The sequence below is a fragment of the Phyllobates terribilis genome, unplaced genomic scaffold (genome assembly GCF_046119375.1).
Source record: "Phyllobates terribilis strain yellow unplaced genomic scaffold, ASM4611937v1 Scaffold_9__5_contigs__length_417890890, whole genome shotgun sequence".
Lineage (NCBI taxonomy): Eukaryota > Metazoa > Chordata > Amphibia > Anura > Dendrobatidae > Phyllobates > Phyllobates terribilis.
The window spans coordinates 386,142,823-386,167,011 of NW_027362769.1; the positions used below are offsets into that span (position 1 = coordinate 386,142,823).

The 24,189-nt window shown below is 45.9% G+C and overlaps 1 protein-coding gene across 2 annotated transcripts in view; it reads left to right on the forward strand.

The window, feature by feature from the left end:
- HMOX2 (heme oxygenase 2) overlaps positions 1-24,189 on the forward strand; it is a 44,678-nt gene that overhangs the window by 9,629 nt on the left and 10,860 nt on the right. The window contains exon 1 of one of the 2 annotated variants that reach the window (XM_073648597.1): positions 23,341-23,493. The exons of the other annotated variant lie outside the window; for it this stretch is intronic. The gene's annotated coding sequence lies outside the window, so the exon portion shown is untranslated. Of the gene's footprint in view, positions 1-23,340; positions 23,494-24,189 lie in introns of those variants that run through there. 2 annotated transcript variants of the gene reach the window in all.

Here is a 24,189-nt window from a genome sequence, read left to right on the forward strand (position 1 = left end):
CTCTCAGAATGCAGCATTCCCACCTGCAGAGTAATGGATTCGGTGATGAGTTGGATGGGGCGTGGTAAGAGGCCCCCATCCACGGCAGCAACAGACAAGGGTACAGCCAGAGGTTTGGTGGGGATGCGGTATTTCTCTACCAGGGACTGTGAAATAAGATTCCCGGCTGCTCCAGAGTCAAGTTGGGCTAGTTCGAAATAACGGTTCTCCCCACAGACGATTGAGACTGACAGCAGCAGAGATGGAGAGGATTTATTCTTGTCTAGGTTGACCTCTCTGAGCGAACCTAGACACAGGCGTTTCCCGACCTCTCCGGGCAGGCACGGATCCGGTACTCCTTACTGCCACAGTAGAAGCAGCTCCCCTCGGCACGGCGTAAGTCCTGACGGGTTTTGACCATCTTGGTCTGGTCGACCTGCATAGACTCAGGAGAGTGTACCTGGGTAGAGACGGAGGGAGTGACGGGTTTCTGAAAAGTAGGAGCTAGACATGGTAACCTCCTCTCACGGGTGGCCTCTTTGGCACGCTCCTGGAACCGTAGGTCAATCCGGGTGGCAAGAGTTATTAGGTCATCGAGAGTGGTAGGAATGTCCCGACCGGCAAGTTCATCTTTAATACGGCCGGACAGACCCTCCCAGAAGACGGATACCAGAGCGTCGTTATCCCAGGCCAGCTCCGAGGCAAGGGTACGGAACCGTATGGCATATTGGCCCACGGTGAGACTTCCCTGACGGAGGCGTAGCAGTGATGATGCGGATGAGGTCTTCCGTCCGGGTTCGTCGAAGACTTTCCGGAAAGCCGTGAGAAAAGCAGGCAAGTTGGACACCAGGGGGTCTCCTCTCTCCCATAGAGGATTTAGCCAGGCCAGGGCCTCCCCGGTGAGATGGGACATGATGAATGCAATTTTGGCCCGGTCGGAGTTAAACTGGTGGGACAATAGCTCAAAGTGCAGGGTGCACTGATTTATGAAGCCCCGAGCCTGGGTGGAGTCGCCTCCGAAGCGAGGAGGTGCAGAAAGCCGGGGTCCGGGGTAGGATACCATGGTATTGGTGGGCAGCGGAGCTGCCGGGTTGCGAGTCAGGGCACTGGCGGTGGTTGCTGGTGGAGCAGTCAGAGTGTCCAGGCGAGAATTGACATTCCGCAGGTGACCCAGGATGGACTCCTGTTGGGACCTCTGACGGGACAGTTCATGACAGAGGTCCGAGAGCGAGGGAGCTTGGGTGCCACCGGGTTCCATGGCCCGAGCAAACTGTAACGGGTCTGGGAGGCGGAACCTCTGAGCTACTATACAAGGGGGCAGTCCTTGTAAGGGAGCGGGTGGCGACCAGGGAAGACGGGCAGGAGGTCACAGCAGGTGACCGGGACAGTCTCTGAGTGAACGGGCTGGAGGTCACGGCAAGTGACCGGGGCAGTCTCTGGATGAACGGGCTGATGGTCACGGCAAGTGACCGGGGCAGTCTCTGAATGAACGGGCAGATGGTCACGGCAAGTGACCGGGGCAGTCTCTGGATGAATGGGCAGATGGTCACGGCAAGTGACCGGGGCAGTCTCTAGGTAAAGGGTTGGTACGACCTGTGGCGGCTGATGATAGACGCTGGCTCCCAGGTGAGCAGGCGAGAGTCTCTGGATGAACGGGTGGTCACAGCATGTGACGGCGGAGCCTCCAGGAAGACCAACAGACAGGCGGCAGATGAGCGCTCCCAGGTGAGCGGGCAGAAGTCTCTGAACAGGCGGGTGGTCACAGCACGTGACGGCAGAGCCTCCAGGTAGGCTAGCAGACAGGCAGCAGATGAGCGCTCCCAGGTGAGCGAGCAGGAGTCACTGGACAGGCAGGTGGTCACAGCACGTGACGGCGGAGCCTCCAGGTAGACTAGCAGGCAGGTAGCAGGTGTGTGCTCCCAGGTGAGCGGGCAAGCTGGTCCATAGACAGACTGACAGGAGTAGTAAGGCAGACCGTCGGACCTCAGACTAGCAGGCAGGTAGCAGATAATCAGGCAGGAATCTGGCAGGTAACTGGCAGGTAACTGGCAACGGGACCTGAGGGCTGAAGCAGAGTAGTAAACAGTGCAACAACATTGCTCGGGCACCTCCATTTTGGAGGAGGTGCCTTATATATGGTGAAGTCCTCCGGCCATTGGCCGGGGACTCCTTAGGACGGCGCGCGCGGCCCCTTTAAGAGGGAGGGAGAGCGCGCGCACGCGCCCTAAGCACAGTGGCCGGGAAGGAGCGCGCGCTGCCAGCAAAGCGGGAGGAGGACGCCGGGCACGGAGCAGGGAGGTGAGGGGAACAGCGTCCCTGCCTAGCAGAGGACAGGGACGCCGGCACTACACCATGTAGTATAATACACAGCCCATAGTCATCCATGTAGTATAATGCACTCCTCATAGTCCATACATGCAGTATAATGCACAGCCCATAGTCCTCCATGTAGTATAATGCACAGCCCATAGTCCTCCATGTAGTATAATGCACAGCCCATAGTCCTCCATGTAGTATAATGCACAGCCCATAGTCCTCCATGTAGTATAATGCACAGCCCATAGTCATCCATGTAGTATAATGCACAGCCCATAGTCCTCCATATAGTATAATGCACTCCCCATAGTCCTCTATATAGTATAATGCACTCCCCATAGTCGTCCATGTAGTATAATGCACAGCCCATAGTCGTCCATGTAGTATAATGCACCACATAGTAATACATGTAGTATAATGCACTCCCCATAGTCCTCCATGTAGTATAATGCACAGCCCATAGTCCTCCATGTAGTATAATGCACAGCCCATAGTCCTCCATGTAGTATAGTGCACAGCCCATAGTCCTCCATATAGTATAATGCACAGCCCATAGTCCTCCATGTAGTATAATGCACAGCCCATAGTCCTCCATATAGTATAATGCACAGCCCATAGTCCTCTATATAGTATAATGCACAGCCCATAGTCCTCCATATAGTATAATGCACAGCCCATAGTCCTCCATGTAGTATAATGCACAGCCCATAGTCCTCCATATAGTATAATGCACAGCCCATAGTCCTCCATATAGTATAATGCACAGCCCATAGTCCTCCATATAGTATAATGCACAGCCCATAGTCCTCCATATAGTATAATGCACAGCCCATAGTCCTCCATATAGTATAATGCACAGCCCATAGTCATCCATGTAGTATAATGCACAGCCCATAGTCATCCATGTAGTATAATGCACAGCCCATAGTCCTCCATATAGTATAATGCACAGCCCATAATACTCCATATAGTATAATGCACAGCCCATAGTCCTCCATATAGTATAATGCACAGCCCATGGTCCTCCATATAGTATAATGCACAGCCCATAGTCCTCCATGTAGTATAATGCACAGCCCATAGTCCTCCATGTAGTATAATGCACAGCCCATAGTCATCCATGTAGTATAATGCACAGCCCATAGTCATCCATGTAGTATAATGCACAGCCCATAGTCATCCATGTAGTATAATGCACAGCCCATAGTCCTCCATATAGTATAATGCACAGCCCATAGTCCTCCATATAGTATAATGCACAGCCCATGGTCCGTGCATGTAGTATAATGCACAGCCCATAGTCCTCCATGTAGTATAATGCACAGCCCATAGTCATCCATGTAGTATAATGCACAGCCCATAGTCATCCATGTAGTATAATGCACAGCCCATAGTCATCCATGTAGTATAATGCACAGCCCATAATCATACATGTAGTATAATGCACAGCCCATAGTCCTCCATGTAGTATAATGCACTCCCCATAGTCCTTTATGTAGTATAATGCACAGCCCATAGTCCTCCATATAGTATAATGCACAGTCCATAGTCCTCCATATAGTATAATGCACAGCCCATAGTCCTCCATATAGTGTAATGCACAGCCCATAGTCATCCATGTAGTATAATGCACAGTCCATAGTCCTCCATATAGTATAATGCACAGCCCATAATCCTCCATATAGTATAATGCACAGCCCATAATCCTCCATATAGTATAATGCACAGCCCATGGTCCTCCATGTAGTATAATGCACAGCCCATGGTCCTCCATGTAGTATAATGCACAGCCCATAGTCATCCATGTAGTATAATGCACAGCCCATAGTCATCCATGTAGTATAATGCACAGCCCATAGTCCTCCATATAGTATAATGCACAGCCCATAGTCCTCCATGTAGTATAATGCACTCCCCATAGTCCTTCATGTAGTATAATGCACAGCCCATAGTCCTCCATGTAGTATAATGCACAGCCCATAGTCCTCCATGTAGCATAATGCACGGCCCATAGTCCTCCATGTAGTATAATGCACGGCCCATAGTCCTCCATGTAGTATAATGCACGGCCCATAGTCCTCCATGTAGTATAATGAACAGCCCATAGTCCTCCATGTGGTATAATGCACAGCCCATAGTCCTTCATGTAGTATAATGCACAGCCCATAGTCCTTCATGTAGTATAATGCACTCCCCATAGTCCTCCATGTAGTATAATGCACTCCCCATAGTCCTCCATGTAGTATAATGCACTCCCCATAGTCCTCCATGTAGTATAATGCACTCCCCATAGTCCTTCATGTAGTATAATGCACTCCCCATAGTCCTTCATGTAGTATAATGCACAGCCCATAGTCCTCCATGCAGTATAATGCACTGCCCATAGTCCTTCATGTAGTATAATGCACAGCCCATAGTCCTCCATGTAGTATAATGCACAGCCCATAGTCCTCCATGTAGTATAATGCACAGCCCATAGTCCTCCATGTAGTATAATGCACAGCCCATAGTCATCCATGTAGTATAATGCACAGCCCATAGTCCTCCATATAGTATAATGCACTCCCCATAGTCCTCTATATAGTATAATGCACTCCCCATAGTCGTCCATGTAGTATAATGCACAGCCCATAGTCGTCCATGTAGTATAATGCACCACATAGTAATACATGTAGTATAATGCACTCCCCATAGTCCTCCAAGTAGTATAATGCACAGCCCATAGTCCTCCATGTAGTATAATGCACAGCCCATAGTCCTCCATGTAGTATAGTGCACAGCCCATAGTCCTCCATATAGTATAATGCACAGCCCATAGTCCTCCATGTAGTATAATGCACAGCCCATAGTCCTCCATATAGTATAATGCACAGCCCATAGTCCTCTATATAGTATAATGCACAGCCCATAGTCCTCCATATAGTATAATGCACAGCCCATAGTCCTCCATGTAGTATAATGCACAGCCCATAGTCCTCCATATAGTATAATGCACAGCCCATAGTCCTCCATATAGTATAATGCACAGCCCATAGTCCTCCATATAGTATAATGCACAGCCCATAGTCCTCCATATAGTATAATGCACAGCCCATAGTCCTCCATATAGTATAATGCACAGCCCATAGTCCTCCATATAGTATAATGCACAGCCCATAGTCATCCATGTAGTATAATGCACAGCCCATAGTCATCCATGTAGTATAATGCACAGCCCATAGTCCTCCATATAGTATAATGCACAGCCCATGGTCCTCCATATAGTATAATGCACAGCCCATAGTCCTCCATGTAGTATAATGCACAGCCCATAGTCCTCCATGTAGTATAATGCACAGCCCATAGTCATCCATGTAGTATAATGCACAGCCCATAATCCTCCATATAGTATAATGCACAGCCCATAGTCCTCCATATAGTATAATGCACAGCCCATGGTCCTCCATATAGTATAATGCACAGCCCATAGTCCTCCATGTAGTATAATGCACAGCCCATAGTCCTCCATGTAGTATAATGCACAGCCCATAGTCATCCATGTCGTATAATGCACAGCCCATAGTCATCCATGTAGTATAATGCACAGCCCATAGTCATCCATGTAGTATAATGCACAGCCCATAGTCCTCCATATAGTATAATGCACAGCCCATAGTCCTCCATATAGTATAATGCACAGCCCATGGTCCGTGCATGTAGTATAATGCACAGCTCATAGTCCTCCATGTAGTATAATGCACAGCCCATAGTCATCCATGTAGTATAATGCACAGCCCATAGTCATCCATGTAGTATAATGCACAGCCCATAGTCATCCATGTAGTATAATGCACAGCCCATAATCATACATGTAGTATAATGCACAGCCCATAGTCCTCCATGTAGTATAATGCACTCCCCATAGTCCTTTATGTAGTATAATGCACAGCCCATAGTCCTCCATATAGTATAATGCACAGTCCATAGTCCTCCATATAGTATAATGCACAGCCCATAGTCTTCCATATAGTGTAATGCACAGCCCATAGTCATCCATGTAGTATAATGCACAGCCCATAGTCCTCCATATAGTATAATGCACAGCCCATAATCCTCCATATAGTATAATGCACAGCCCATAATCCTCCATATAGTATAATGCACAGCCCATGGTCCTCCATGTAGTATAATGCACAGCCCATGGTCCTCCATGTAGTATAATGCACAGCCCATAGTCATCCATGTAGTATAATGCACAGCCCATAGTCATCCATGTAGTATAATGCACAGCCCATAGTCCTCCATATAGTATAATGCACAGCCCATAGTCCTCCATGTAGTATAATGCACTCCCCATAGTCCTTCATGTAGTATAATGCACAGCCCATAGTCCTCCATGTAGTATAATGCACAGCCCATAGTCCTCCATGTAGCATAATGCACGGCCCATAGACCTCCATGTAGTATAATGCACGGCCCATAGTCCTCCATGTAGTATAATGCACGGCCCATAGTCCTCCATGTAGTATAATGAACAGCCCATAGTCCTCCATGTAGTATAATGCACAGCCCATAGTCCTTCATGTAGTATAATGCACAGCCCATAGTCCTTCATGTAGTATAATGCACTCCCCATAGTCCTCCATGTAGTATAATGCACTCCCCATAGTCCTCCATGTAGTATAATGCACTCCCCATAGTCCTCCATGTAGTATAATGCACTCCCCATAGTCCTTCATGTAGTATAATGCACTCCCCATAGTCCTTCATGTAGTATAATGCACAGCCCATAGTCCTCCATGTAGTATAATGCACAGCCCATAGTCATCCATGTAGTATAATGCACAGCCCATAGTCCTCCATGTAGTATAATGCACAGTCCATAGTCCTCCATGTAGTATAATGCACAGCCCATAGTCTTCCATGTAGTATAATGCACAGCCCATAGTTCTCCATTTAGTATAATGCACAGCCCATAGTCATCCATGTAGTATAATGCACAGCCCATAGTCCTCCATGTAGTATAATGCACAGCCCATAGTCCTCCATGTAGTATAATGCACAGCCCATAGTCATCCATGTAGTATAATGCACTCCCCATAGTCCTCTATATAGTATAATGCACTCCCCATAGTCCTCCATGTAGTATAATGCACAGCCCATAGTCCTCCATGTAGTATAATGCACAGCCCATAGTCTTCCATGTAGTATAATGCACAGCCCATAGTCCTCCATGCAGTATAATGCACAGCCCATAGTCCTCCATGCAGTATAATGCACAGCCCATAGTCCTCCATGTAGTATAATGCACAGCCCATAGTCCTCCATGTAGTATAATGCACAGCCCATAGTCCTCCATGTAGTATAATGCACAGCCCATAGTCCTCCATGTAGTATAATGCACAGCCCATAGTCCTCCATGTAGTATAATGCACAGCCCATAGTCCTCCATGTAGTATAATGCACAGCCCATAATCATACATGTAGTATAATGCACAGCCCATAATCATACATGTAGTATAATGCACAGTCCATAGTCCTCCATGTAGTATAATGCACAGCCCATAGTCTTCCATGTAGTATAATGCACAGCCCATAGTTCTCCATTTAGTATAATGCACAGCCCATAGTCATCCATGTAGTATAATGCACAGCCCATAGTCATCCATGTAGTATAATGCACAGCCCATAATCATCCATGTAGTATAATGCACAGCCCATAATCATACATGTAGTATAATGCACAGCCCATAGTCTTCCATGTAGTATAATGCACAGCCCATAGTCCTCCATGTAGTATAATGCACTCCCCATAGTCCTCCATATAGTATAATGCACAGCCCATAGTCATCCATGTAGTATAATGCACAGCCCATAGTCATCCATGTAGTATAATGCACAGCCCATAATCATACATGTAGTATAATGCACAGCCCATAGTCCTCCATGTAGTATAATGCACAGCCCATAGTCCTCCATGTAGTATAATGCACAGCCCATAGTCTTCCATGTAGTATAATGCACAGCCCATAGTCCTCCATGTAGTATAATGCACAGCCCATAGTCCTCCATGTAGTATAATGCACAGCCCATAGTCCTCCATGTAGTATAATGCACTCCCCATAGTCCTCCATATAGTATAATGCACAGCCCATAGTCATCCATGTAGTATAATGCACAGCCCATAGTCATCCATGTAGTATAATGCACAGCCCATAATCATACATGTAGTATAATGCATGACACAGAAAAGAAAAAGAGGGAGTTTTTTTGAAGATTATAAAAATTGTATAAATTTTATTAACAAGACGTTTAGAGCAAAACAAAACACATCATAAAAGAAAGGACATGTGCCAGAGGGCTGGAAGAAATAGCAGCAAGGCACAAACAATGCCGGGGGAAGACTACAGAAAATCACATGCTGTAATTGCAGTCACACATAGGCAAGTGCAAATAACACCCATGTATCCCATAATATAATGGCTGTAGCTAACTAGCTCTACTGAATTTGTCTCTGTAGGTTAAATATTAAGTGTGGCAATTTCATAACTATTCAGTCACTGACGAGTATGTTCTGTGGGGATCGACTAGTGCTCATCCCCTCCATTCCCTAGCTTGAGCCTAACACCAGGGAAAGACAGGGCGAGGTACGCGTGCGGCGATTTGTGAAGAGCCAATACAGAGACGTTAGGGGAGACAGGGTGACACTAGATCAGCCTAGGAGGTCTCCATTCTCCCCTTTCCCTAGAGTCTGGGCTCCCTTTCCCTCTTCTCTTTGTGTTGCACTAAGTCTTTCCCACACCTTGCATGACATTATCGGCAGCCGAGCACATTTTGAAAAGGAAAAAAAAACCTGACGCTTTGAGGTTTTGTTTTTTTTCTTCGTGCGTTTTTGGGCGTCAACCTTTTTTTTTCCTTTCTCCTTGCTATGGGTTCAGTTGCAGCGATTGCAGAGCAGTTCCGCTGTCTGTGGAGGTGAATGACCTCCGTAGTGAGGTACAGCAGCAGCATCAGCCTAAGGTTACAGGCCGCCAATGTGGGGGTCTCTGCAGGCAGGCCTGTCCAGCCTGAACCCAAGGTTGCCCTCCCGGACAGGTTTTCAGGAGGTAAGGACAAGTTTCTTGTTTTCAAGGAGGCCTGCAAACTGTATTTTAAACTTCGTCCTTACTACTCTGGAAATGAGGAGCAACGGGTTGGTATTGTGATCTCTCTGCTGCAGGGAGATCCTCAGTCATGGGCGTTTTCGTTACCACAGGACTCGGTTTGTCTCCGGTCTGTGGAGGGGTTTTTCGGGGCTCTGGCCCTTATCTATGATGACCCTGACCGAGTCATCTTGGCTGAGTCTAGGCTACGTCGCCTTCAGCAGGGCATTCGCTCAGTGGAGAGGTACAGTTCTGAATTCCGTAGATTGGCAACGGATTCTGAATGGCATGACTCAGCCCTTAGAAGCCAATTTTGTGAGGGTCTTACTGAGAGGTTGAGAGATGCCTTGGCTGTATATGAAACCCCTCAGTCCTTGGAGGCTGCCATGTCGTTGGCCAAACGTCTTGATAGACGCTTTCGGAATAGACGGGTGCGACCACCTTTTCCGGGGCCTTCTTGCCGGGGTTGTGTACCTCTGACGCGGAGCGGTCTGGGGGTGAACCAGTACTGGAGGAGGTGGAGGAACCCATGCAGTTAGGGGGTGTCTCTGCATCATACATCTCCCCGGAGATTCACAAGAAAAAAGGCGTATTTTTTTTGTGGGAAAAAGGGACACTTTGTTGGGACCTGTCCTTCAATTCATAAACAAAATGAGACTCAATTAACTCTTGGTAGTCTGGAGTTGGATAAACAAGGGGTGCATTTGTTGCCAACGTGCAGTTCCCGCTTTGTCCTGACAGCAGAGGTGGTACTAGAGAGCAAAACTGAGAACATTTCTGTGTTTGACAGTGGAGCCGGGGCCAGCATGGTTCATGGTGAGTTTGTGAAAACTCATGGTCTCGCTTACTGTACTTTAGATAAACCTATTTCCATATTCGCCATCGACTCGGCACCACTTGCACAGAAAGCATTTACTCAGATTGTACATAATGTAAAACTGAGGGTGGGGTCAGTTCATTGTGAAATAATCCCTTGCTATGTCCTGGACAATTTCCCCACACCTATTGTTTTGGGTCTTCCCTGGCTTGTTAAACATAATCCGTTGGCGGATTGGCAAACCGGGGAGATTATTGAATGGGGAGATTACTGCCAGGAGAACTGTTTAGATATTTCCCTTGCTACTGTCTCTACGGAAATATTACCTCCTTTTCTTTCTGTAGAAACAGAAAAAACTGAACGGAACTTCCAAAACAAGAAATAGGTGTGAACAGGTGCTTACTAGGAAAAGCTACCTCCATATACAATTAACAAATAAAGTAGCACTCTGTAACGCTAAGTATGCGAACATGAAATATATGAAAGCTGAATTGCATGTACTGCTGTAGAAAATAGAAATAAATGAGAAATCTTAGCGCATAAATTGGCCAATTCATGTGTACCTGGTGGCCGCGATAAGGAGTTTCTCAAAAATACCAGGACCCTATCACTGCGAATCCCTCTCTAAGGGACATCCGTCTGCTTATGTGTGGGATGATAAGATCCCTCTGCAATTAAAATCGCCTGTGGCCTAGAGGCGCAGTGCTCCCCTTAGACAGGAATTCGCAGTGATAGGGTCCTGGTATTTTTGAGAAACTCCTTATCGTGGCTGTCAGGTACACATGAATTGGCCAATTTATGCGCTAAGATTTCTCATTTATTTCTATTTTCTACAGCAGTACATGCAATTCAGATTTCATATATTTCATGTTCGCATACTTAGCGTTAGAGTGCTATGGGGAGTGCATTATACTACATGGAGGACTATGGGCTGTGCATTATACTACATGGAGGACTATGGGCTGTGCATTATACTACATGGAGGACTATGGGGAGTGCATTATACTACATGGAGGACTATGGGGAGTGCATTATACTACATGAATGACTATGGGGAGTGCATTATACTATATAGAGGACTATGGGCTGTGCATTATACTACATGGAGGACTATGGGGAGTGCATTATACTACATGGAGGACTATGGGCAGTGCATTATACTACATGAAGGACTATGGGCAGTGCATTATACTACATGAAGGACTATGGGCTGTGCATTATACTACATGAAGGACTATGGGCTGTGCATTATACTACATGGAGGACTATGGGGAGTGCATTATACTACATGGAGGACTATGGGCAGTGCATTATACTACATGAAGGACTATGGGCTGTGCATTATACTACATGAAGGACTATGGGCTGTGCATTATACTACATGGAGGACTATGGGCTGTGCATTATACTACATGGAGGACTATGGGGAGTGCATTATACTATATGGAGGACTATGGGCTGTGCATTATACTACATGAAGGACTATGGGCAGTGCATTATACTACATGAAGGACTATGGGCTGTGCATTATACTATATGGAGGACTATGGGCTGTGCATTATACTATATGGAGGACTATGGGCTGTGCATTATACTACATGAAGGACTATGGGCTGTGCATTATACTACATGAAGGACTATGGGCTGTGCATTATACTATATGGAGGACTATGGGCTGTGCATTATACTACATGGAGGACTATGGGGAGTGCATTATACTACATGGAGGACTATGGGGAGTGCATTATACTACATGGAGGACTATGGGGAGTGCATTATACTACATGAAGGACTATGGGCAGTGCATTATACTACATGAAGGACTATGGGCAGTGCATTATACTACATGGAGGACTATGGGCTGTGCATTATACTACATGAAGGACTATGGGCTGTGCATTATACTATATGGAGGACTATGGGCTGTGCATTATACTACATGGAGGACTGTGGGCTGTGCATTATACTACATGGAGGACTATGGGCTGTGCATTATACTACATGGAGGACTATGGGCTGTGCATTATACTACATGGAGGACTATGGGCTGTGCAGTATACTATATGTATGGTATTGAATTTACAATAGATATCACACATATAATGTAATAAGTGAAATTTTTGGCCTGGTACTATATATTTCTTATGTGTGCATCATGAATCGGGGTATGTATTAAAGAGGCCCACAAAAAACTGGAGGTGGCCCTGCATGTATCTAATCCTCTCCTGTGTGATACTGTCTGCTGAGCCGTGTATCTAATCCTATCCTGTGTGATAGTCTGCTGAGCCGTGTATCTAATCCTATCCTGTGTGATACTGTCTGCTGAGCTGTGTATCTAATCCTATCCTGTGTGATACCGTCTGCTGAGCCGTGTATCTAATCCTATCCTGTGTGATACCGTCTGCTGAGCCGTGTATCTAATCCTATCCTGTGTGATACTGTCTGCTGAGCCGTGTATCTAATCCTATCCTGTGTGATAGTCTGCTGAGCCGTGTATCTAATCCTATCCTGTTTGATACTGTCTGCTGAGCCGTGTATCTAATCCTATCCTGTGTGATAATGTCTGCTGAGCCGTGTATCTAATCCTATCCTGTGTGATACTGTCTGCTGAGCCGTGTATCTAATCCTATCCTGTGTGATACTGTCTGCTGAGCCGTGTATCTAATCCTATCCTGTGTGATACTGTCTGCTGAGCCGTGTATCTAATCCTATCCTGTGTGATACTGTCTGCTGAGCCGTGTATCTAATCCTATCCTGTGTGATACTGTCTGCTGAGCCGTGTATCTAATCCTATCCTGTGTGATACTGTCTGCTGAGCCGTGTATCTAATCCTATCCTGTGTGATACTGTCTGCTGAGCTGTGGATCTAATCCTCTCCTGTGTGATACTGTCTGCTGAGCCGTGTATCTAATCCTATCCTGTGTGATACTGTCTGCTGAGCGTGTATCTAATCCTATCCTGTGTGATACTGTCTGCTGAGCCGTGTATCTAATCCTATCCTGTGTGATACTGTCTGCTGAGCCGTGTAGCTAATCCTATCCTGTGTGATACTGTCTGCTGAGCCGTGTATCTAATCCTATCCTGTGTGATACTGTCTGCTGAGCTGTGGATCTAATCCTCTCCTGTGTGATACTGTCTGCTGAGCCGTGTATCTAATCCTATCCTGTGTGATACTGTCTGCTGAGCCGTGTATCTAATCCTATCCTGTGTGATACTGTCTGCTGAGCCGTGTATCTAATCCTATCCTGTGTGATACTGTCTGCTGAGCCGTGTATCTAATCCTATCCTGTGTGATACTGTCTGCTGAGCCTTGTATCTAATCCTATCCTGTGTGATACTGTCTGCTGAGCCGTGTATCTAATCCTGTCCTGTGTGATACTGTCTGCTGAGCTGTGGATCTAATCCTCTCCTGTGTGATACTGTCTGCTGAGCGTGTATCTAATCCTCTCCTGTGTGATACTGTCTGCTGAGCGTGTATCTAATCCTATCCTGTGTGATACTGTCTGCTGAGCCGTGTATCTAATCCTATCCTGTGTGATAGTCTGCTGAGCCGTGTATCTAATCCTATCCTGTTTGATACTGTCTGCTGAGCCGTGTATCTAATCCTATCCTGTGTGATAGTCTGCTGAGCCGTGTATCTAATCCTATCCTGTTTGATACTGTCTGCTGAGCCGTGTATCTAATCCTATCCTGTGTGATAATGTCTGCTGAGCCGTGTATCTAATCCTATCCTGTGTGATACTGTCTGCTGAGCCGTGTATCTAATCCTATCCTGTGTGATACTGTCTGCTGAGCCGTGTATCTAATCCTATCCTGTGTGATACTGTCTGCTGAGCCGTGTATCTAATCCTATCCTGTGTGATACTGTCTGCTGAGCCGTGTATCTAATCCTCTCCTGTGTTATACTGTCTGCTGAGCCGTGTATCTAATCCTCTTCTGTGTGATACTATCTGCTGAGCCGTGTATCTAATCCTATCCTGTGTGATACTGTCTGCTGAGCCGTGTATCTAATCCTATCCTGTGTGATACTGTCTGCTGAGCCGTGTATCTAATCCTATCCTGTGTGATACTGTCTGCTGAGCCGTGTATCTAATCCTATCCTGTGTGATACTGTCTGCTGAGCTGTGGATCTAATCCTCTCCTGTGTGATACTGTCTTCTGAGCGTGTATCTAATCCTCTCCTGTGTGATACTGTCTGCTGAGCGTGTATCTAATCCTATCCTGTGTGATACTGTCTGCTGAGCCGTGTATCTAATCCTATCCTGTGTGATAGTCTGCTGAGCCGTGTATCTAATCCTATCCTGTTTGATACTGTCTGCTGAGCCGTGTATCTAATCCTATCCTGTGTGATAGTCTGCTGAGCCGTGTATCTAATCCTATCCTGTTTGATACTGTCTGCTGAGCCGTGTATCTAATCCTATCCTGTGTGATAATGTCTGCTGAGCCGTGTATCTAATCCTATCCTGTGTGATACTGTCTGCTGAGCCGTGTATCTAATCCTATCCTGTGTGATACTGTCTGCTGAGCCGTGTATCTAATCCTATCCTGTGTGATACTGTCCACTGAGCCGTGTATAGTAACATAGTTTGTAAAGCTGAATAAAGACTTGCGTCCATCAAGTTCGACCTGTTAGTTCTGTAATTGCTAAAGTTGATCCAGAGGAGGCAAAAACCCCGAATGATTTGGCCAATCTTCACCTGAGGAAAAATTCCCTCCCGACTCTGAAACCAGCAGTCAGAATAAATCCCTGTATCAACCTACTATTTTATTCTATTTTTAAGTATACGCTGAAATCTGCCTGGTATCTAGAAATGCATCCAGTCCCCGCTTGAACTGGTTTAGTGAATCCGACATTACCGTCTCCTCACTCAGTGAATTCCATATTCTCACTGCTCTTACCGTAAAGAACCCCTTCCTATGCTGGTGCTGAAACCTTTTCTCTTCCAGTCTTAGTGAGTGCCCTCTTGTTACCGTAATATCCCTCTTTTTGAACAAATCCCGGGCAAGATCTCTATACTGTCCCCTAACATATTTGTACACATTTATTATGTCCCCCCTCAACCTTCTCTTTTCCAGGCTGAATAGTCCTAGTTTTGCCAACCTCTCTGGGTATTGCATTACCTCCATTCCCCTTATTAATTTTGTTGCCCTCCTTTGTACCTTTTCAAGCTCATTTATATCCTTTCTATATATTGGGGCCCATAACTGAGCACAGTATTCCAAGTGTGGTCTGACCAGTGCTTTGTACAGTGGAAGAACAATGTTCTCCTCCTTTGCAGCTATACCTCTTCTGATACATCCCATTACCCTGTTTGCCCTTACAGCAGCGGCCTGACTTTGGGCACTCCAATTTAGTTTGCTATCAATCAAGATGCCCAAGTCCTTCTCCATCTCTGAATTCCCCAATGATTTCCCATTCAGTGAGTACTGGTGACTTCCATTTTTCCTTCCCATATGTATGACCTTACATTTCTCCTCATTAAACCTCATTTGCCATTTAATGCTCCACCTACCCAGCTTATCCAAATCCCTCTGTAGGTCTGCACTATCCTCTTTTGTATTAATTGTTTTACATAACTTTGTGTCATCTGCAAATATTGATATTTTACTATTTATCCCGTTGACTATGTCGTTAATAAAGATATTAAATAACATTGGGCCTAGTACAGACCCCTGTGGTACCCCACTAGTGACGCTTACCCAATCTGAGTATATTCCATTTATAACCACCCTCTGCCTTCTATCCTTTAGCCAGTTAGCTACCCACTTGCAGACATTTTCCCCCAGCCCCATCATTCTCATTTTGTATACCAACCTATTATGTGGCACGCTATCGAACGCTTTTGAGAAGTCGAGATACACGACATCCACTGGTTCCCCCTGATCTACTCGAGAGCTAACCTCCTCGTAGAAGTCAATCAGGTTTGTTTGGCAGGAGCGATTCCTCATGAATCCATGTTGGTTCGGGATTAAAAGATTATTAGCATCAAGATGCTCCGTAATTGCCTCTTTAATGAAGCTTTCAAAAATTTTGCCCACAACGGACGTCAGACTCCGGCGTCACTTTTCGCTCCCTTTTTGAATATTGGCACTACATTCGCCTGTCGCCAATCAAGTGGCACAGACCCAGTCTCAACAGAGTCCTTAAATATAAGATATAAGGGTCTGTCTATCACATTACTTAGTTCCCTTAGTACCCGTGGGTGTATGCCATCAGGTCCTGGTGATTGGTTTATTTTAATGTTACTGAGGCGTTTCTGTACCCCAGCTTGGGTTAGATTTGTCATACTTAGTGGAGGATTAAGCTTGTCACTTCTCATTTCTCCTGTTAGTTCTATTTCCTTTGTGAAAGTTGACGAAAAAAATTTATTTAATAGATTAGCTTTATCCTCATCTTTCTCTATGATTTTGCCTTCATCACTTTTTATCGGTCCAATATTATTCGATTTAATCCTTTTACTATTTATATACGTAAAGAACAGTTTGGGATTTGATCTACTTTCCCTAGCAATACGTCTCTCTGTTTCCTCCTTTGCTATTTTTATTTGTTTTTTACAGGTTCTCGTTTTTTCCTTGTAACACATTAGTGCCTCCTTACTGTTTTCCTGTTTTAATCTCTTGAATGCCTCTTTTTTGCTATTTAACGCCCCTTTTACGTTCTTGTTCAACCATATTGGTTTCCTCTTATTTCTGGCCCTTTTATTCCCATACGGTATATACCTCTCGCACTGAGTATTCAGAATTCTTTTGAAGGTTTCCCATTTACTATTCGTATTCCTTTGATTAAGAACTTTGTCCCAGTCAATAAGTTGAAGGTTTTCTATCAGCTGATCAAACTTCGCCCTCCTAAAGTTTAATGTTTTTGTTGTTCCCTTATTGATAACCCTACTGAAGGGCATTTTGAAGTCGATAATATTATGATCGCTATTACCTAGGTGCCCCCCTATCTGTACCTCAGTTATTCTATCAGGCCTATTAGTCAATATTAAGTCCAACACGGCCTTCCCTCTCGTTGGTTCCTGCACTAGTTGGGAGAGATAATTATCCTTAATATTTGTCAAGAACCTTTTTCCTTTCTGCGATCTACAGGTTTCTGTTTCCCAGTCAATATCCGGGTAGTTGAAATCCCCCATTACAATCACTTCATTATGTTTTGCTACTTTGTCTATTTGTCCTAATAGCAGATTCTCATTCTCCTCTGCTATATTTGGTGGCTTATAGCAGACCCCCAGTAATATTTTATTATTATTTTTTGCCCCCTCTATCTCTACCCACATGGACTCGACCCCCTCTTCTCCCTGTCCTATATCTTCCCTTAGTCTGGGCTTTAGACATGACTTTACATATAAGCAGACTCCTCCGCCTTTCCCCTGTTTCCGCTCCCTTCTAAATAAACTATAATCTAATAAATTTACTGCCCAGTCGTAGCTATCGTCTAGCCAAGTCTCTGTTATACCTACGATGTCATACCTCTCCTCCGATATAAGCGCCTGCAGCTCATCCGCCCTATTGGTCAGGCTTCTTGCGTTGGTCAGCATGCAAGATAAAACTTTGGGGTTATTTAGCATCCTATTCTTCTCTAACGATCTAACTGTACTATCCCCACCCCCCTCTCCACCCTCATTATATTCACTTCTCCCCTTCCCCCTTGCTTGCCTCACATCCCACCTATTTCCTTGGTCCCCCCCCCCCGTCTCTAGTTTAAAAACTCCTCCAACCTATTAGCCATCTTCTTCCCCAGCACCGCTGCACCCTCCCCATTGAGGTGCAGCCCGTCCCTACGGTAGAGCCTGTAGCCGACCGCGAAGTCGGCCCAGTTCTCCATGAACCCAAACCCTTCTGCCTTGCACCAACTCTTTAGCCACTTATTCACCTCCCTAACTTCCCGTTGGCGCTCCTGTGTGGCTCGCGGGATTGGTAGTATTTCTGAGAAAACTACCTTGGAGGTCCTTGCCCTAAGCTTCCTACCTAGGTCCCTGAAATCATTTTTAAGGACCCTCCATCTACCACTCACTTTGTCATTGGTGCCGATGTGGACCATGACCGCTGGGTCTTCGCCAGCCCCTCCCAGTAACCTGTCAACCCGATCCGCGATGTGCTGGACTCGAGCGCCAGGGAGGCAGCACACCGTTCGGCGATCCCGGTCTTTGTGACAGATTGCCCTGTCTGTCCCCCTAATAATAGAGTCACCCACTACCAGAACCTGTCTTGCCTGCCCTACACTTCCCCCTTCCCCCTCATTACTGGAGCATACACTCCCCCGGCGGTCAGAGGATCTGTCGTGCTCCAATAATGCCGGTTCTGAACCAGCCTTCCTATACTTCTTCCCTCTATCCCTCCTGTTATCCAGCTCCCTGCCTGTTCAGCCTGCACTTCCCCTCTATGCTCCACCCCCAGTATTGACCCATTGAGTGTCTGCTCAGTGAGCAGCAAACTCCGTTCCATGTTGTCGATGCTCCTCAGTACCGCTATCTGAGCACTTAGATCCAGAATTTGGGCTTCCAAGTGCACGATATGCTCACATCTCTCGCAGCAGTATGGATCCTCGAGCGGTTGCTCACGGAATGCATACATTGTGCAAGATGTACACTGCACGGCTCCGGCCAAAATGGACGTCATTCTAAATATGGGGATACAGTCAGTATATATATACAAGTACAAAACACAATTATTTATATATAGGTGTATGGACGGGGATCAATTAGGGATGTGCAAGTGTATCAATTAGATATCGGCGGGGGATCAGTAAAGTATGGACGGAGGATCAATTAAGTATCAAGTATGGACGGGGGAATCAGATAAGTAGGTCAGGTGGATTAATTAAGTAAAAAGTAAAGTAAAGAAAGATGAAATACAGTCAGCAATTCAGTCCTAAGTCCTCCCTTCCAAACTCCCTGAATCCAAGTCACTGAAAAACAAGTCACACACTTACTTTCGTTCGCACTTACGCTCCGGACACAAGCAGCTCGTTCACACTCGCAAACTAAGAGATTTAAAGAGTTTTTTTTTTTTTTTCCCTTTTCCAGCAATGTACCCTTCACCTCAATGCACTTCCAAAGGACTTGATGTCTAACCAGCTGCCCCTTATAAACCCTTAATTATGACCCCTTCCCCTTAATTAACCCCTTGTGAGTAAAGCTACACCTCAGGATTTTAGTGCAATGTAGTTAACCCTTAAATACACAGGTAGTAAACTAAGAAACTAAAACTGTAGTGAGAAAATAGGTTTTAAAAAGCCCAATAAATCTAAACAGGTAGAAAAGCACTCAGCAGATCACAATGCAGCACTCACCGCAATTCACACAGGTATTTTCTGCAGGATTCCCAAATACCTCTTCACTGAAAAACAAGTCACACACTTACTTTCGTTCGCACTTACGCTCCGGACACACGCAGCTCGTTCACACTCGCAAACTAAGAGATTTAAAGAGTTTTTTTTTTTTTTTTTTTTCCTTTTCCAGCAATGTACCCTTCACCTCAATGCACTTCCAATCCTCTCCTGTGTGATACTGTCCACTGAGCCGTGTATCTAATCTTATCCTGTGTGATACTGTCTGCTGAGCCGTGTATCTAATCCTATCATGTGTGATACTGTCTGCTAAGCCGTGTATCTAATCCTATCCTGTGTGATACTGTCTGCTGAGCCGTGTATCTAATCCTATCCTGTGTGATACTGTCTGCAGAGCCGTGTATCTAATCCTATCCTGTGTGATACTGTCTGCTGAGCCGTGTATCTAATCCTATCCTGTGTGATACTGTCTGCTGAGCCGTGTATCTAGTCCTCTCCTGTGTGATACTGTCTGCTGAGCCGTGTATCTAATCCTCTCCTGTGTGATACTGTCTGCTGAGCCGTGTATCTAATCCTATCATGTGTGATACCGTCTGCTGAGCCGTGTATCTAATCCTATCCTGTGTGATACTGTCTGCTGAGCCGTGTATCTAATCCTCTCCTGTGTGATACTGTCTGCTGAGCCGTGTATCTAATCCTATCCTGTGTAATACTGTCCGCTGAGCCGTGCATCTAATCCTATCCTGTGTGATACTGTCTGCTGAGCCGTGTATCTAATCTTCTCCTGTGTGATACTGTCTGCTGAGCCGTGTATCTAATCCTCTCCTGTGTGATACTGTCCGCTGAGCCGTGTATCTAATCCTCTCCTGTGTGATATTGTCCGCTGAGCCGTGTATCTAATCCTCTCCTGTGTGATATTGTCTGCTGAGCCGTGTATCTAATCCTATCCTGTGTGATACTGTCTGCTGAGCTGTGTATCTAGTCCGCTTCTGTGTGATACTGTCTGCTGAGCCGTGTATCTAATCCTATCCTGTGTGATACTGTCTGCTGAGCCGTGTATCTAATCCTATCCTGTGTGATACTGTCTGCTGAGCCGTGTATCTAATCCTATCCTGTGTGATACTGTCTGCTGAGCCGTGTATCTAATCCTATCCTGTGTGATACTGTCTGCTGAGCCGTGTATCTAATCCTATCCTGTGTAATACTGTCCGCTGAGCCGTGCATCTAATCCTATCCTGTGTGATACTGTCTGCTGAGCCGTGTATCTAATCCTCTCCTGTGTGATACTGTCCGCTGAGCCGTGTATCTAATCCTCTCCTGTGTGATATTGTCTGCTGAGCCGTGTATCTAATCCCATCCTGTGTGATACTGTCTGCTGAGCTGTGTATCTAATCCTATCCTGTATGATACTGTCTGCTGAGCCGTGTATCTAATCCTCTCCTGTGTGATACTGTCCGCTGAGCCGTGTATCTAATCCTCTCCTGTGTGATATTGTCCGCTGAGCCGTGTATCTAATCCTATCCTGTGTAATACTGTCCGCTGAGCCGTGTATCTAATCCTCTCCTGTGTGATACTGTCTGCTGAGCCGTGTATCTAATCCTATCCTGTGTGATATTGTCTGCTGAGCTGTGCATCTAATCCTATCCTGTGTGATACTGTCTGCTGAGCCGTGTATCTAATCCTATCCTGTGTGATACTGTCTGCTGAGCCGTGTATCTAATCCTCTCCTGTGTGATACTGTCTGCTGAGCTGTGCATCTAATCCTATCCTGTGTGATACTGTCTGCTGAGCAGTGTATGTAATCCTATCCTGTGTGATACTGTCTGCTGAGCCGTGTATCTAATCCTATCCTGTGTGATACTGTCTGCTGAGCCGTGTATCTAATCCTCTCCTGTGTGATATTGTCTGCTGAGCCGTGTATCTAATCCTCTCCTGTGTGATATTGTCTGCTGAGCCGTGTATCTAATCATCTCCTGTGTGATACTGTCTGCTGAGCCGTGTATCTAATCCTATCCTGTGTGATACTGTCCGCTGAGCCGTGTATCTAATCCTATCCTGTGTGATACTGTCCGCTGAGCCGTGTATCTAATCCTCTCCTGTGTGATATTGTCCGCTGAGCCGTGTATCTAATCCTCTCCTGTGTGATACTGTCCGCTGAGCCGTGTATCTAATCCTCTCCTGTGTGATACTGTCTGCTGAGCCGTGTATCTAATCCCATCCTGTGTGATACTGTCTGCTGAGCCGTGTATCTAATCATATCCTGTGTGATACTGTCTGCTGAGCTGTGTATCTAATCCTATCCTGTATGATACTGTCTGCTGAGCCGTGTATCTAATCCTCTCCTGTGTGATACTGTCCGCTGAGCCGTGTATCTAATCCTCTCCTGTGTGATATTGTCCGCTGAGCCGTGTATCTAATCCTATCCTGTGTGATACTGTCCGCTGAGCCGTGTATCTAATCCTCTCCTGTGTGATACTGTCTGCTGAGCCGTGTATCTAATCCTATCCTGTGTGATACTGTCTGCTGAGCTGTGTATCTAATCCTCTCCTGTGTGATATTGTCTGCTGAGCTGTGCATCTAATCCTATCCTGTGTGATACTGTCTGCTGAGCCGTGTATCTAATCCTATCCTGTGTGATACTGTCTGCTGAGCCGTGTATCTAATCCTATCCTGTGTGATACTGTCTGCTGAGCCGTGTATCTAGTCCTCTCCTGTGTGATACTGTCTGCTGAGCCGTGCATCTAATCCTATCCTGTGTGATACTGTCTGCTGAGCCGTGTATCTAATCCTATCCTGTGTGATACTGTCTGCTGAGCCGTGTATCTAATCCTATCCTGTGTGATACTGTCTGCTGAGCCGTGTATCTAATCCTCTCCTGTGTGATATTGTCTGCTGAGCCGTGTATCTAATCATCTCCTGTGTGATACTGTCTGCTGAGCCGTGTATCTAATCCTATCCTGTGTGATACTGTCCGCTGAGCCGTGTATCTAATCCTCTCCTGTGTGATACTGTCTGCTGAGCCGTGTATCTAATCCTCTCCTGTGTGATACTGTCTGCTGAGCCGTGTATCTAATCCTCTCCTGTGTGATACTGTCTGCTGAGCCGTGTATCTAATCCTCTCCTGTGTGATACTGTCTGCTGAGCCGTGTATCTAATCCTCTCCTGTGTGATATTGTCCGCTGAGCCGTGTATCTAATCCTCTCCTGTGTGATACTGTCCGCTGAGCCGTGTATCTAATCCTCTCCTGTGTGATACTGTCTGCTGAGCCTTGTATCTAATTCTATCCTGTGTGATACTGTCTGCTGAGCTGTGTATCTAATCCTCTCCTGTGTGATACTGTCTGCTGAGCCGTGTATCTAATCCTCTCCTGTGTGATACTGTCTGCGGAGCCTTGTATCTAATCCTCTCCTGTGTGATACTGTCTGCGGAGCCTTGTATCTAATCCTCTCCTGTGTGATACTGTCTGCTGAGCAGTGTATCTAATCCTATCCTGTGTGATACTGTCTGCTGAGCTGTGTATCTAATCCTATCCTGTGTGATACTGTCTGCTGAGCCGTGTATCTAATCCTCTCCTGTGTGATACTGTCTGCTGAGCCGTGTATCTAATCCTCTTCTGTGTGATACTGTCTGCTGAGCCGTGTATCTAATCCTCTCCTGTGTGATACTGTCTGCTGAGCCGTGTATCTAATCCTATCCTGTGTGATACTGTCTGCTGAGCCGTGTATCTAATCCTATCCTGTGTGATACGCTCTCTCGCACTTGTCCTCTTTTCTTGTTTTGTTCATTTGTTTCAATAAAGTTTTTATAGGGGAAAAAAAACCTTCAGCTGGAGCAGTGGAGCTTTGTCTGGTGACTGCGGTCTCGCGGTCTCGGTTGCTATGGGGACGAGCACTTCCTGTTTTCTGCCTCCTGGGGATTAGTAGGTCAGAGGGCAGCGGTGAGAGGAGAGGACGCGGAGGCCGCGCAGGACGGTCAGTGACTGCAGCCAGGGCTGTGCTTGCTGCTATGTGCTGGTGACCTGTGACCACCAGGGGGCGAACTGATCCTCGCAGCCTGCAGCAGTTGAGAGTGCCTGCTGCGCTGTGTAGTTCTCCGGAGTCCAGTGTATACAACAGACCTTTAGTGTCTTAGCAAACTGTACACACATAATACTGCCACATAGTGCTGAGACTATAGCACAGGGCCTAAATACTGACCTATAGTGTTCAGATAATGGTACAGAGCTTAGCTGCAAGCATACACTTCTGAAATAATACCGCCATATACTGCTGAAATAATAGTACATACAGAGCCTAAATACCGCCATGTAATGCCTAATAATACTGACAAATAGTGCCGAAATAATAGCAACAGTACAGAGCCTGACCCGCATCATACACTGCTGAAATAATACCGCCATACAGTGCTGAAATAGTATTGCCATAATAATACTGACATATACTGCTGAAATAACACTACAAAGCCCAAATTCCATCATGTAGTACATAATAATGCTGCCATATGGAGCTGAAAGAGGCCCTGCGCTCACTCAGTGTTGTGGCGGAGGACAGCGTCGGACCTGGGGAGAGTGGGGAAAGAACAGTTTGTTTTGTTTAAAAGAAGCTGCTAACGGGGAACAAGGGTATTTTAAATCTGGAGTCCCCCTTTAAGTTATATACGGGAGTTTT